The sequence below is a fragment of the Protopterus annectens genome, chromosome 10.part0 (assembly GCF_019279795.1).
Source record: "Protopterus annectens isolate FY-2018-M chromosome 10.part0, PAN1.0, whole genome shotgun sequence".
Classification (NCBI taxonomy): Eukaryota; Metazoa; Chordata; order Ceratodontiformes; family Protopteridae; genus Protopterus; species Protopterus annectens.
The window spans coordinates 73,551,798-73,566,184 of record NC_056744.1 but is presented as its reverse complement, the minus strand read 5'-3'; the positions used below and the strand labels follow the sequence as shown (position 1 = coordinate 73,566,184).

Sequence of the window (14,387 nt, the reverse complement as noted above, 5' to 3'; positions counted from 1 at the left end):
CATTCAATAGAGTCAGCTTGTTTTTTACTGAGTAAAGTAATTGTAACATTTGTGTTTCCAGATACATAACAGGTTACATGAAAGATTACAGGCAAGAATTAAGGTGGGAATATTCCTCTCTGACTGTTTGAACAGAGGAACTGGACAGGGGTGTCCTCCTTCTCCTTTGCTATTTGCTTGATATTTACAGCCCTTGAGCAAATAAAATAAGGCTCTCTCAAAATCAAGGCTATAATTGGTATGGTAATCAAGTAAAGATAACTTCACTCACAGATGATGATATTTTGTATATGACAAATCCAGACAAGGACATTTAGGTGTTGTGGGACATTCTGAGACAGTTTCAAGTTTTTTTTTTGTATATATGCAAAAAATGAAGATAAAACAAAGACTATAGCAGTAAACTATGCACCCATATACAAACTGGTTCAACAATACACCTATTTATGGGGATATAAGATGAAGAACTTAGGCGTATGGATTAAGAAAGATTTTATTACTGCAGTTAAGGATATGTGGGGAGACTAAACAAAAGATAATACAAAAAGAGAGGGGTTAGAATGTACTTTTTCCTTTTCCTTCCTCATCAGCCTCACACATTGACATTTTCCCTTTATGAATGATATGAAACCAACAACACTAAAAATAAAAGTGAAAGGTAAAGAAGAACCCCAATGGGGCACTTATCTGAAAAATGGGTCAGTAACCAGCACAGTAGAAAGGCATTCAGACGGACATTCAGTGATCATATTTGGACTTGTAGCAATGAAGTTCTAAAGTGTGTGCATACGTATGTTAACTTTATGCCCTACCACTTGCGCGGGAAGCATACATACGATGTACAACACCTGTTGATACTATAGACTTTGGCATACTGGCCAGAAGTTGAGATGTCCTTGGCAGGAGATCCTTTACGTTAGGAATGCTACAACAGTGATATGGAAGGACAAATGGGGGTATGTGAAAAAATTCCTTGATAGCCTATGGAGAAGTATGTTTGTATATGTTATACACTAACTGGATTAGTACTGGAATGGGAACTATGCATTGAACTTAATGGGCTTCTTGGCAAGGTGGAAGGTTCACTGTATGTGGGACTAGCAACTATAGATGGGAAGCTAAATTGCATACAGTACTGAGTTTCGCATGTAAAGTGCTACCTTCACTACATGGAGACAAAAGGGCAAGTTATTAATAAAAAAGAAGGTATGTACTCACCATAACATTCCATCTGTGTTGTCTGCTTCAGTCTTTATCAAACCTATGGGTTACGGTTCCATCTTCGGAACTGACTCAGCTGTTAGCAAGCTAAAGCTTCCGATCTAGAGCACTTCCTACCCTAACCTACCCATAATCCCTGGCTCTTCCTAGTCACCTTAGATCAAGTTTGCTGCCAATTTTCTTAGCAGAGTGAGTACATATCTTAACAAGAGACCGTAAAAGATGCTCAGGAGCCTAAAACAGGAACAAGGGTTCCTAACACTATCCATCAGGTCCTTCAGATAGAAGGGAAGGAGAGAGGGAAGGTTGATGAAGACTGAAGCACACAACACACATGGAACGTTATGGTGAGTACATAAGTTTTTTACCTAATGTTGTCTGTTCAGTCTTCATCAAACCTGTGGGACAAAGTCCCCAGCTACACATATCTGTGCAGCCTCATGGAAGGATATTCCGAAGCACTGCAGGGCCAAAAGCAGCCCTATTCTTGGAGATGATATCAAGTTTGTAATGCAAAATAAAAGTGTGAGAACTTGCTTACGAAGCAGCCACACAAATGTTTTCCAAAGAAACCCTAGAACAAAAAGCCTGAGGCGTGGCTATGGACCTTGTGGAAAGAGCTCTGATTTGTCTAGGTAAAGGAACATTCTTAGAAGAATAAACATAACAGATACAATCCAGCAGCCACTGAGTTATGGTAGCTTTGACAACAGCTTTCCCTTTTTTGGAATCTAAGAAAGCCACAAACAATTGGTCAGAGTTTCTGAAAGATTTTGTTCTATCCAGACACAAGTGCAACTGTCTATGAACGTCTAAAAGGTTCAACATATATTCTCATTTATTCTGGAAATCTGGGAAGAACACAGGGATGTTGATGGATTGATTACTAATATTTACTGTAGCGACCTTAGGTAAGAAAAAGGGATTAGTACGTAGAGCAACTGTCTTTATGAAAGATAAGGTAGGGATATGGAAGATATGCTTGAGGCTCTGATACCCCTTTGGTAGAAGGAATAGCAAATAAAAAAGCTGTTTTCCAGGACAAAAAATTTAAATCTGCCTTTGCAGCGGGTTTAAAGGAAGGTAACATCAGTGCTTGGAAAACCACAGTGAGGTCCCACAGAGGCATAAAAGTTTTGATAGGAGGATGAAGTAGAAACATAGTTCTAAGAAAATCTTTGCAAACCTTAGAAGAAGCTAAAGATCCAGCATTTTCTTCAATATGGTAATTAGATATGGCTGCCAACTGAACTCTGACAGTAGAAAATCTGGCCCCAGAATGAAAAAGACCAGCTTGGAAGTCCAAAACTACCACAACGAGCACAGTGAGCAGGTCAATGTGGTGCTGTTAGGCCCATATGGAAAACCTTTTCCACTTACTTTTATAAATTTTCCTGGTAGAGGTCTTATGGGAGGAAATCAAAATCATCTGAATTGGGGTAGAAAGCCTGGAGTGTCTAGCCATCATTGGAACTGGAAAAAACATGTGGTTAATATCAAGTTGTGGAGATTTGTATGGGGTGCCATGATGGGTGAGACAGAAAATCTGGAAAGGGTTCCAATGTCCACTGTGGGCAAATCAGATGAGACCACAGGAAGGTGAACAAGACTTGTCAAGGCCAGAAGGAAGCAATGAAGATCACTTTGCTCTTCAACCTGCATGCTTTCTGAAGAAATTTGGAGATCAGCAGAACAGGTGGTAATGTATAAAGTAGACTGTGGGGCCAAGCATGGACTAGAGCATCTCTTGGTGACTGTCCCTGGGGAGGGATTAAGGCAAAGTACCTGCTGCATTTATTGTTGAGGGGAGAAGCGAAGAGGTTGCAGCAAGGCTGACCCCATTTGAGAAAAATCCTGTTTGCCACTGACTGATTTAGAAACCACTTGTGGGGCCATCAGTAAGACTCGGCTGAGCCTATCTCCCAGTATATTGTGCTCCCCCAAGATATGCTTTGCAATTAGAAAGTGGTTGATAGAGAGAGAGCCCATTGCCACACTCTCATTGCTTCTCGACAAACAGGGTAAAACCTGGTCCCACCTTGTTTGTTGATGTAACAGACAACTGACATGTTGTCGGTTTGAATTGCAATTGTCCTTAGAGAAAGAAGGGAGGGAGTGCTTGCAACACTAGAAGCACTGCCTTCATTCTCTAGAATGATGATATGCAGGTTGGTCTCCTGGGGAGTCCACGTGCCTTGAACTGTCTATCCCAGGTAATGCCCCTCCCCCAAGTTGGGAGGCGTCCATGGTCAGCATGGTAATGGGAATGGGAAGAACAAACTGTCAACCTTCTCCGACTTCTGGGTCGTGAAGCCACCATGATAGAGAATTTCTGCAAACTTGTGACAATCTTATAGGATGATGCAGGGGTTGGTGCAGAAGGGACTATTGAACTGACAACGTTCACTGAAAATTCTCATGTGTTAGCGAGCTGTTGGTAGTAATGTTACTATTATGGCCATAGAGCCCAAAGCTCTGAGAACAAGATTTGCTGGAGATACTGGAACAGCTAGCATTTGTCTGATACGAGTCCTTAGCTAAATAATCCTGTCTGGTGGAAGATAGGCCAGGGTTTTGTTTGTATCCAAATGAGCTCCTATGAACTCTATGGTTTGTACTGGTTGTAATTGTGACTTCTGAATATTTATAGTGATCCCTAAGGTTGGAGCCAATTGCAAGACAAAGTCCCTGGCCTGGATCAGTAGATGCCTGGTTGGTGAGACTAGGAGCCAGATGACAGATAAGGAAACATGTGGAATCCTTGCAGTCTGAGGTGAGCTGAAACTACTGTCATGCATTTGCTGAAAATCCTGGGGACTGTTTGAGACCAAATTAAATTGGTCAAAATTGGTAGTGGATGGCTCCCTGCCTGAAATGGAAGTATCTTCTGGAGTGTTTGTTAATTTTGATGTGATACTACGCATCCTTCAGGTCTATCGGGCACATCCAGTCATTCTTCTGTAGAAAGGGAAGTATGGACTGAACTGTGACCATCCTGAACTTTGTGTGTTTTACCGATTTGTTCAGTTAAGTTAGGTCCAGTATGGGCCTGAGGTCCCCTGTTTTCTTTGGAACTAAAAAGGACCAGGAGTAAATTCCTGATCTGCACTGGTCTGGAGGGACCTCCTGGATGACTCTTTTTGAAGCAACTTTGAGATTTGTAAAGGTGCTGCCTCCCTCTGATTGGGTTGTATATCAGGGAAGGGTTGTTTCGGCTTGAGGAGGTTTCAAAATGGAATGGAGTAACCTCTGAATATAACTGCTTGCACCAATTGGTGATTCGTGATGGCTAACCAGGCTTCTAGGTGCAAGGAACAACATCCCCCAAGTGCCTCCAGAGATGAACAGTCAGGAAATGCTTCAGGGATGCTGCAAGGATTCCTCCAAAGGAGTATATCAAGAGCCTCGATTTAGCGGACCTCTTCTGCCATATGGGTGGCATCTAACATGAACTATTCCCCCTATGCCCCTGGGGGGGGATCCCCCAAGTTTCCTGGAAAGGACCCTGGGACTTTCTGAACCACAACTTCTTTCCTCCATGCTGGTTCCTGGAAAAATACCTTTTGTGGGGTAGAAAAGTGGATTCCGATGGCAGACAGGGTCTCTCCATCCTTCTCGCTGTGGGAGAGTGTGTCTCGTATTGTTGGTCCAAACAGAACAGTGTGGAACCATCAAAAAGAGGCATTGACGAATGACACCTTAAAAGATTTCGCAAAGTCACACAGCCGCATCCAGGCATGATGCAGAATGGCAATACCAGAACTGACTGCCCTAGAGGTATCCTCTACTGCATGTGAGATGAGCTTCATGGACACATTGGAAATGGACTTCAGAGTGGCCATATGAGAGGAGAAGGAGTTCTGCTCCTCTGCTGTCATGGATTCTGGAAGAGAGTTCCTTAAGCAAATCCCTCTGTAGCCTCACAAAATGGGAAAGATAGTTCAACATTCTGAGGGCAAACATGGAAGAAGCGTAAACTCTTTTTCCAAATCTGTCCATAGCCTCAGATTCCCTGTTATGGGGATGGACAGTAGAGCTTTCCTGGGCAAGCTCTTTACTGGTGGCTGCCACAACCACCATGGCATCTATGGGAATGTCCTTTGTCCAGTGGGGTCTATCCTAGGGACCACTAAGAACTTTTTCAGCTCTTTTAGGGATCAGCTTTACAGTGTCCGCTTCCTTCCATGCCCTTGCAGACACAAGGACCACTAGGGGGTCTGAAGGGGGGCCACCCAGGATGTAGATGGGCTGGTCCCAAAGGCCTTCAGGAACACTGACTTATCCAGGGTGGGTTTGTTGGCCAGCAAGCCACCTTCTCTGATGTAGGATTTTCAAAATGTCTCCAAAGGAGAAGTCAGATAGAGATTTATGGGACCCCCTCCCCTTCATCGAAGTCAAGTGTCTGTTGTCATGAGAGATTCCTATGGGGAATCTAAGTGTCTCCTTTTGCACCTTTTCTTCTGAGGAGCCTTCTCGGTGGTATGTTCCAGAGAGGTGTCAGAAAAAACCTGGGCTTCCACAAGTGGAAGAGACTCGAGGCCCTGAGGGGTCAGGTCTCTGACGCAGAACTCAGAAGGGGAAGTGGTAGGGGTGGATCTGCTATTGTAGAAGCTGGGAATCTCCTAGGAGCGGGAAAGGATCCTCTCCACCACCTCAAAGGCTGTGGGAATACTGTAGTCCAGAGGAAGCCTCCCCTGCCCTGAAGGATCAGGAACAGACCATCCCCAGTCGCCAGCAGCCCTCCACTATGAGGGTGGAGTAGGCGTTAAGCTGTTGAATGCCGAATCACCAAGGGGAAGCAACAGCTTCAGGAACTTCTGAGTCAAACTCATCCCCCCAAACTCGACGTTGAAGCTTTGGTTCTGAGATGTGCTCAGTCCCGACATGGTCGGCACAGAGTAAGTCAAGGAAGCAGTTGAGCTCGAAGTTGAGACGAATATTGGACCTGACAAATTGGACCCTGTGACCAACGGATCTGAGAGCTCCAAAGTGGCAGGCTGGATTGGAGAAAGAGATACTATTTTACAAGGGGAAGCTCTGCTCATGGATTCCGCTGGGGACAGAGCTGGAATGACCCCCATCTGGATCTGCGTGTGGAGAAATTTTCTCATCCATCTGTCCACCTCATTCTCTGGCAGGCTCGAGAGGACCTGATGGAAGAAGAGACACAGGAAGGCCTGGAGTGAGGTTTGGTAGAGACATCCCGAGGGGATGCACTTGGCACCAAAGGCCCCATTCCCCCAACAAGATGACAGGAGCACGGGGCAAAGGAGTTGGCTCAGAGGTTGGAGCCGATGGGCTCTACTCTGGCATTCTTGGGGCCTTTTTAAGTGGCTCCAAAAGAGCTAAAGAGGAGGGGCCCGGGGACCATTTCTTAGGGTCCCTGGCCTCCTTAGACTTCTTGGCAAGGGTTTGAGCCCCTGAGACAGAAGGGATAGCTGGGAAAGGAGGTGGAATAAGCCCTTTTAAGATTGGCTTATTCAATGGTTCAGGGAAGGAAAGCCTTGCAGACAGAGCACACCACTTCAAGGTGTGCAGGTCCCCAGACAATAAACACACTCCCTGTGGGTATCAGATACAGGGATCTTGTTGGATTTCTCTAACATAGTGGAAGAAAAGGAAAAAGAAAGAAGGGCACAATGGGAAAACATGTGGTAAGAAAGAAACAGACTAAACTAAAGAGATTTTTTTACTAGTACAAAAAGCTAGAAAGCACGGTAGGATGAAAAGAAAAGAACAAATCAAAGGCCAACTCACATATCCACAAAACTGGAGAAAGATAAACCCATGTAGGAGCTCTAAACAGACCATGAGGTGTTGCTGATGCACTGCAAACAAGATCGCAGGTATCTAGGAGGAGGAGGGGATTATGGGTAGGGTAGGAGGAGCTCTAGCTTGCTAACGGCCGAGTCAGTTCCAAAGACGGAACTGTAACCCACAGGCTTGATGAAAACTGAACAGACAACATCAGATCAGCAAAAATAAGAAGTCCCAGTACAGATGCTTGTAGAACCCCGACTTAAAGACTCCATCCCCAGAGTAGCTGGATCTAAAACATATACAGAAGGTCATGTCAGTAATATAAGAATAAAACCATTTCAAAATCCCAGTGTCAAAACTACAAGATGCTAATTTACTGAGGAGCAGCTTATGATCAGCTGTTTCAGAGATCTTCCTGAGATCCAGGAGGAGAGTGTCCCAGCTAAAACTCCCACTTCCACTAAAGCGAAACTTGATCAATATGTATGAACAAAGCATCAGTAGTACTGCAACCAGCTCTTGAGATAAAGTATAAAATACTGAAAAACATATGCCAGAATTTGGATATACAGTATTTTTTCTGCGATTTCTGCAAATGGCTAGACATTGGCTGGGATAGGACAAAAATAAGAAGTCCCTGAGTTGGGTGGAATAATCTTAGCATTTTTAAAACTGAAAGTGACTATTGCAGTAATAAGGAAAATATTACATTACTGGCTGCAAGACTGGCAATAAAAAGCTAAGAAGTTTTAAGAGAGCTAGATAGAGGTTTTCAGAGTCTGCAGCTTTTTACCCATGCTGTCTATTGACCATCAGCCCCCCCCCCCTTCCCAGTCAAACCGCCCTATTTGTTCTCCTTCATTGGTGAGAGCTCATTTAGACAGCTGTCAAGGATGGCACACATTTTTCTTTTGTTCTCCATGGCCCTTAGTTTGCAGACCTGGTTAAGTGCCAAGGGGGAGTATGACGTTTCTTCACCTCTATAAGGTGCATTTCTTCCAAGTGGCCCTGCCCCACTCATCAAAGCATAAGTAGTGGTCTCTCCACTTTTCACCAGGGAGACTGCATCACCCAGTGAGCTATTGAATGCACATCAACTTTCTTCCACCTCCCCAGGAGAACCAAGCAGGCCACACAACTTCTCTCTACCTCTCCTTCCATGGCTCCTCTAATGGAGGGGTCACTAATCAAAACCAGGTGCCCTGGGTCACATTAATGGCTCCAACTCTGCACCACACAGCCAGGCTGAGAAGGGTAATTCCTAGTTTCCATAATTTTCAAGCAGGGCTCTTATGGTCCTGTTACTAGAGTTTTATCCCTCTAACCAAACAGAGGTGGCTAAGTCAAAGTAATTTGATGCTTGAAGAAATAATTGCTGTTTTCTCTTCCCACACTCCTGGTCTTATCTCTTTTTATTAAAATAATTATTTCAAGGAAGGAGTGATCATAAGACACCCTACAACCTATCTCTAAGAATCCTTGCAGAAAGAGTTTCTCCGGAATGAGGAGTACTAGATAGTAGAACACAGACATGATTTTAATGGGATTTTTGTATACTTATGACAATCAACAACCTCTAATTCAAAGAAGAAAGCAGGCTCAGTGCTTTTAAGGACAGCTCTGGCATTAACCAGGACTGGAGAGACACTGGGTTTCTTAAATGACCAGAAGGAAAGAAATGAACAATGGTCACTCACAGGATTAGATAGCACAGCAGTCCACAGACATGAATGAGGGAAAACTGGTAATTATTACATCCAGAAGGCTGCCGATACCAGTGCTGTGGTTAGGTCCTATGGAAGATTTAACAAGCCAGATTAGATTCAAGAGTCATAGCTGTCTAGTCAGAGTACCATTAATGGTCCCTGAAAATCTATATTAAGGTCTCATAAAATTTAGATTTCATTACCACACAGACAGGAGATCTTATTCATGTGCCTCATAATGACGGAACTAGAAGAGGAAGGAGACATACAGTACAGCTAAAAGCAGTTTTAGTCTGTTATGGAAGATAATCTGTCCTAGCAGCCAATTAGGATAAAATTTTAGAAAGGAGCAAAACTCTTAATAAATAAAACTTTGAAATTGACATAACTGTATTTCAACAAGATTCAGCCCTTCCTGGCCTAGATTACGGAGTACTGTAAAACCATTAATAACTTGCAATACAGGTGAAGATGCAAACATTATCCTTTAAAAAAGATTTGGTAACAGCAACAATCATTGGTTGGAGATGGATACAAGCTTCAGTCAATGGTCATTTGTTGTTAAGACTATTTCTGTTAATACAAGCAAAATAAATGGATGCAGTTGGTTGAAAAGAAAATGGCAGGTAGTGACCAGTGATGGCGGGTAAGTAGTGAGGCATGTTACTAACTGGACATGTGCTGGGACTGGTATTCACCTCATCTCAGTACTAAAAATTAGAAGTTAGAGCAACAGAACTTGCACTTCTTATATATGTAAGTACTAGGCTAGCAATTTTAATCCTAGCCAATTTCTCCATAGGTGAGAATCAAAGCCTGTACTTTGTGTCTGTAGAGTAAACACATAAACCATTATGCAAAACCCCCAACCTGGCATGGGCATGATACCTTTATAGCATTTTTCACTCTAATGTTGAGTTGACATGATGAGACACATTACCTCCTGAGCCTTTGAGACCCGGGTTTTATTTGTACCAAAAAATCAAATGTAGTCTGTGTGTAAAATAACTTCAATTTCCTTAAATTATCTCAAGTCTGTTTACTTTAATGTAAAATAGTTCTACACAAGAAAGCAGCACCACTAGTAAAAGGAGACACAGGGATGAAAAAACAGTATTTCCTTAGATTTTTGCAAGATGCAACTGCTTTCAAACTAGTTGGAGAGGATAATGAACAAGCTCTGAAGGACAGCCTCAGAATAACAAACTGCTGCAATAGTAGTGAGGGGAACTACCAAACCAGGGAAGCAACATTCAGCAATCATTCCACTTCAAGAGACTAATTTCCTCAGTGCAGAAAGAATGCTGTTTGATTGGCTAGGTCAATAAATGTGGTAATTCTGAGTTTGGTCAGGGATGGGATTTGAAGGGAAGTAAAGTGAAGCTATGTACCAGGACAATGCAAGACCAAGAAAACATAAGAACTAGGACAAAAAAAAGTCTTTCAAGCAAGTAACCACTGGATAATCAAGCAAGCAAAAAGAGTTTAGTAGACAAGTATTCCATTATCTAAATATTCATCTCAAATCTTGGCAACATAAATGTGCAATATAGAAGTCTGCTTAAAGGCTTCAGATCAACTTCAAACTGCTCATTTTGTAGACTTCCTCAGACAATCCCTTCCAGAATGTTGGGACTCCAGGTCAAGACTGACCTGCTTCTGTTATCAGTTTATTTTCCAGCTTTAAAATTCTAACATTATTACATACAACTCACTCATATGGAGGTTCAATACATCTCCTCAACTCGGTGCTGATTTCTAGACTGTTACACTGCAATCATCTGTATTTACTCAGAGTTAGCTTGGCAGCTATTCTTTTCAGCCCAATCAGCTCCCACTCTGGACAGCTTAGCTACTCACGTTTTTTTTAATGCTTTTTGCCCCTATGCCTGCCAACCATCATCTTTTCCCCTACTGGTTTGGAACCCATTTGTTCCCTCAGTCTAGGTATTCCAGTATGAGGCAAAACTGACCAGTGGGGGCAGTCATCTAAGCAGTCACAAAGGTGGCACACTGATAGTCAGGGAGTCTTTGTTAAGGCCCAAACCTCACCCCTGGTGACAGACATGTGCATTAACATCACTGTGCAACATCTATGCCCTTCCCCCAAATGCATGCTTCCACATACATAGCAACGCGAGCGACCATCACCAGCTGGGGATCATCAAGCCCATGTCCTTGATCCTGATCCTTCCTGTGCCACACAAAGGCTTCTTCCTGCATGGTGATGATCAATCAAATAAAACTACCACTCCTCCTCCTCAGGATGCTGAGCTGGCATCTGTTACTCAGTCCCACTTTCTCTGCCTGGCTCATCCAGCATCTAACCATTTACATAAAAAAATGGATGTTCTGGGTTTTATCCACATATTCAGGCTGCATAATCACTCTTTTGATCAGCTCCTTCCCTATTTCCATATCTGCTCTATATGCCTTTTTATGTAAATTATAGTGCCGGCTCAATAATATGCCAAAGACTCAAAGTACCAGGGCTGCTGTTAACATGTTATAGCTACCTTGGCACAACATTACTCTCTCCTTGTCTCAGTATCAAACTTGAAAATGATCCTTTGGTAAACTCATTTTCCTGATTATAGAAATTTGTGTGTGTGTATATCCATATATTTATATCTACACATATAGATGTATAAAAGTAGACACACACTTTCACAGAGTATGCACCTACCATGAGTGTACAGATCATGCACACAACCAACCAGTTACACCCACTGTCAATTTGGCAGCATTTAAGGTGGTGTAGTAAATGGATGTTTTGCAAAGAAACTATGAAAGAAAGAATGCATACTAAGTAAAGGAGTGTCTTCCAAAGCTAAGGGCAACAGTATTTCTCATCTCTTAATGCAAAACGCAGCATTTTATTCCTGTACAATTACTAAGGTATTTCATTATTTTACTGAAGTTTAAATGGAAAGGTGGACAGAGAAGACATTAAGATCAACAGAGACCAGGCTGAAGGCCTGGAAGTTGACTGGAGAGAAAGCGCAACAGTGCAAGATATTACTCAGGGATCTAGCTCCTCAAGAAAAGGAAGCAATAGGCGGAGCTGAAGAAGAATGGCAGCTCCTCAAAAAAACATCTGTGAGGACTAAAGAACAGAAATGTGGCCATGCCAGGTATGCAAATAAGGTACATAAGGAAAGCTGGTATTGGAATACAGAAGTCCAGGAAGTCATCAAAAGAAAGAAGGCATGCAGGAAAAAGTGGAAGACAGAAAAGACGGACAAGTCTAGGAAGGCATACTGGTCGGTTAGCAAACAAGCTAAGAAAGGAGTTGCAGTAGCAAAGAACAATGTATCAGATGCAGTCTACTGGCTTCTAGAAAGTAAGTCAGTAGATGACACAAAGAAGAAGAAAACCCCTTAGAAGCTGTATTGCCCCAGACACAGACTACAATGAGAAAAAAAAGGAGGAGCCCACCATAAAAGAAGTAAGAACAGCAGTAAGGAAAAGGAAAATGAAAATCAGGGAAAGCAGCAGGCTCAGATGAGGTCACAGCAGATATGATAAAGCTGCTGAGTGGAATGGGAGAAATGTCTCCTGACAGTACTCCTAGCAGTGTGGAAAGAAAAGCATATCACAGATGACTGGAGAATACACATACCAGTGCCAGTGTTCAAGAACAAAGGGGACACTCACAACTGTGGGCAGTACAGGGGTATCAAACTCCTGTCACATTGCATGAAAGTTCTGGAGAGGGTGACTGTTGAATATGCAGACTAATAGAAAGTAAAATGGAAGATGGGCAGTTTGGATTCAGATCAGGATGCAGCACAACTGATCTGATCTTTGCAGTGAGACAGATAATTGATAAGAAGCTAGAGATGAGGAAAGAGTCTGTCTGTACATTCCAATACTTGAGGAGAGCATATGATAAGGTCCCAAGAAAGTTGATTTGGGCAGTCCTGCAGTGGTTCAAACCCCAAACAAACTGGTAAAGTTAATGCAAGCTATGTACAAGGGCCCAATGACTCAAGTACAAACAGTGTTCAGTCTCACACAGGTTTGTCAGTGGGAGTCATTGTGCACCAGAGTTCAGCTCTGAGCCCACTGCTGTTCATACTGGTGATGTACTACATGAGCAAACAGGTTGGAGGGGACAGATCAGCAAAGTTACTTTATGCAGCTGATGTGGAATTATAGGCAGACTCTGAGCAAGAACTTCAGCAAAGGACAAGGGAATGGAATGCAAAACTGAAGGCGCAATGGATGAAACTCTGTACAGAAAAGACGGCTGTGATGGCAACGCATGATGGAGTTCAGTTCAAGCTGAAAATTGAGGCAGAAGGAAAAACAGTGGAGCAGATTAACAGCTTCAAGTATCTGAGAGGGATGGGTGAGTAGAAAGGATGTCTGAATGGGGAAGGTCAAAGATCGAATCAAAGGGGCTTCAACCAACAGGCACAGAGTCTCAGGTGTAATATATGACAGAAGAATGCCAAAAAGCGGAAAAGTAAGGGGTACAAAACACTGCTGCAACCTATACTACTGTATGGTACAGAAACCTGAGGGGTAAAGGCAAAGCAGGTGAAGAAGCTAGAGGTGATTAAGATAAAGTGCCTGGACAGGTGGTAGAGTGCACAATGTTGGACAGAGGAAGAAATAAGGACATAAGAGCAGAAGCTAAAGTAGTTCCAACTGCATAAAAGGTCAAAGAGAGCAGATTATGGTGGTTTGGGTATATGTGCAGAAAAACAGAAGATAATCTGATGAAAAAGATTTGGGACAGACAGGAAGAAGACAAAAGGAAACAAGGGCATCCATCAAGAGGTAGATGGATTGTGTGAGAGAAGACCTGCAACAGTCAGGCATGAGTATCAAAGAAGGCAGGAGAGTGACACTGAACAGAGAGAGCTGCCAACAGTTGACACGACACCCTGACCCAATGCAGAAAATGGGAAAAAGGGGGTAAATGATGATGATTCTGAACTGGGCAGATGGATTGACGCAAAAGGGGCCCAATTCCAGTCATGACTCGTACACAAGGGAAAACATCAAAATAATACAGAAATATAAAGAAAATTAAAACATAAATCAAGTTATTAAATATATAGATTAATAACATAACCACAGTTATATACTATTGCAAGAAATTAACAATACAGAATTAAAGTTGCATCACTGATCAAAGTAAAGGTAAAAACTAAACAAAGTAAATATAAAACGGGCACTACAGAATTACAAATAATATAGGAAAGAAGAATAATGACAGCGTAAAGGTAGCAAGACATGTTTAAGTGGAATAGGCAGAATTAAATTTAAAAGTTATTTAATTAAGTCTTTCGGGTTTTCCCGGTTAGGAGTCGCCACAGCGGATCACCGGTCCACTTATGATTGGCAGTGGATTTTTATGGTGCTGAATTGCCAGCTCGGGGACCAACCTTCATAGAAGGCACACACAGACTCATGTACCTACCTGCATGTCTTTTTTTAACATTCAGTCGATCGCAGGGAGGACATGCAGACTCCACACAGAAGGAATTCCAGTCGAGCATCGAACAGGAGAGCCTAAGTAAATTATATTAAATATTTTACTTAATGCAAAAGATAAAAGTAGTAGGATACAGCTGTCAAATATAATCATCCCGTATCAGAGATGCATATGATAAAGTTCTAAAGTCTTTGGAATTTTTTTCCACAACCCTTGCTTTTTTTTCTCTCGCTCATTTGAATTACAGAAAA

The 14,387-nt window shown here is 42.6% G+C and overlaps 1 protein-coding gene across 2 annotated transcripts in view; it reads right to left on the bottom strand.

The window, feature by feature from the left end:
• Positions 1 to 14,387, bottom strand: part of GGA3 (golgi associated, gamma adaptin ear containing, ARF binding protein 3) — a 992,054-nt gene that overhangs the window by 448,349 nt on the left and 529,318 nt on the right. The gene's annotated exons all lie outside the window — the stretch shown is intronic.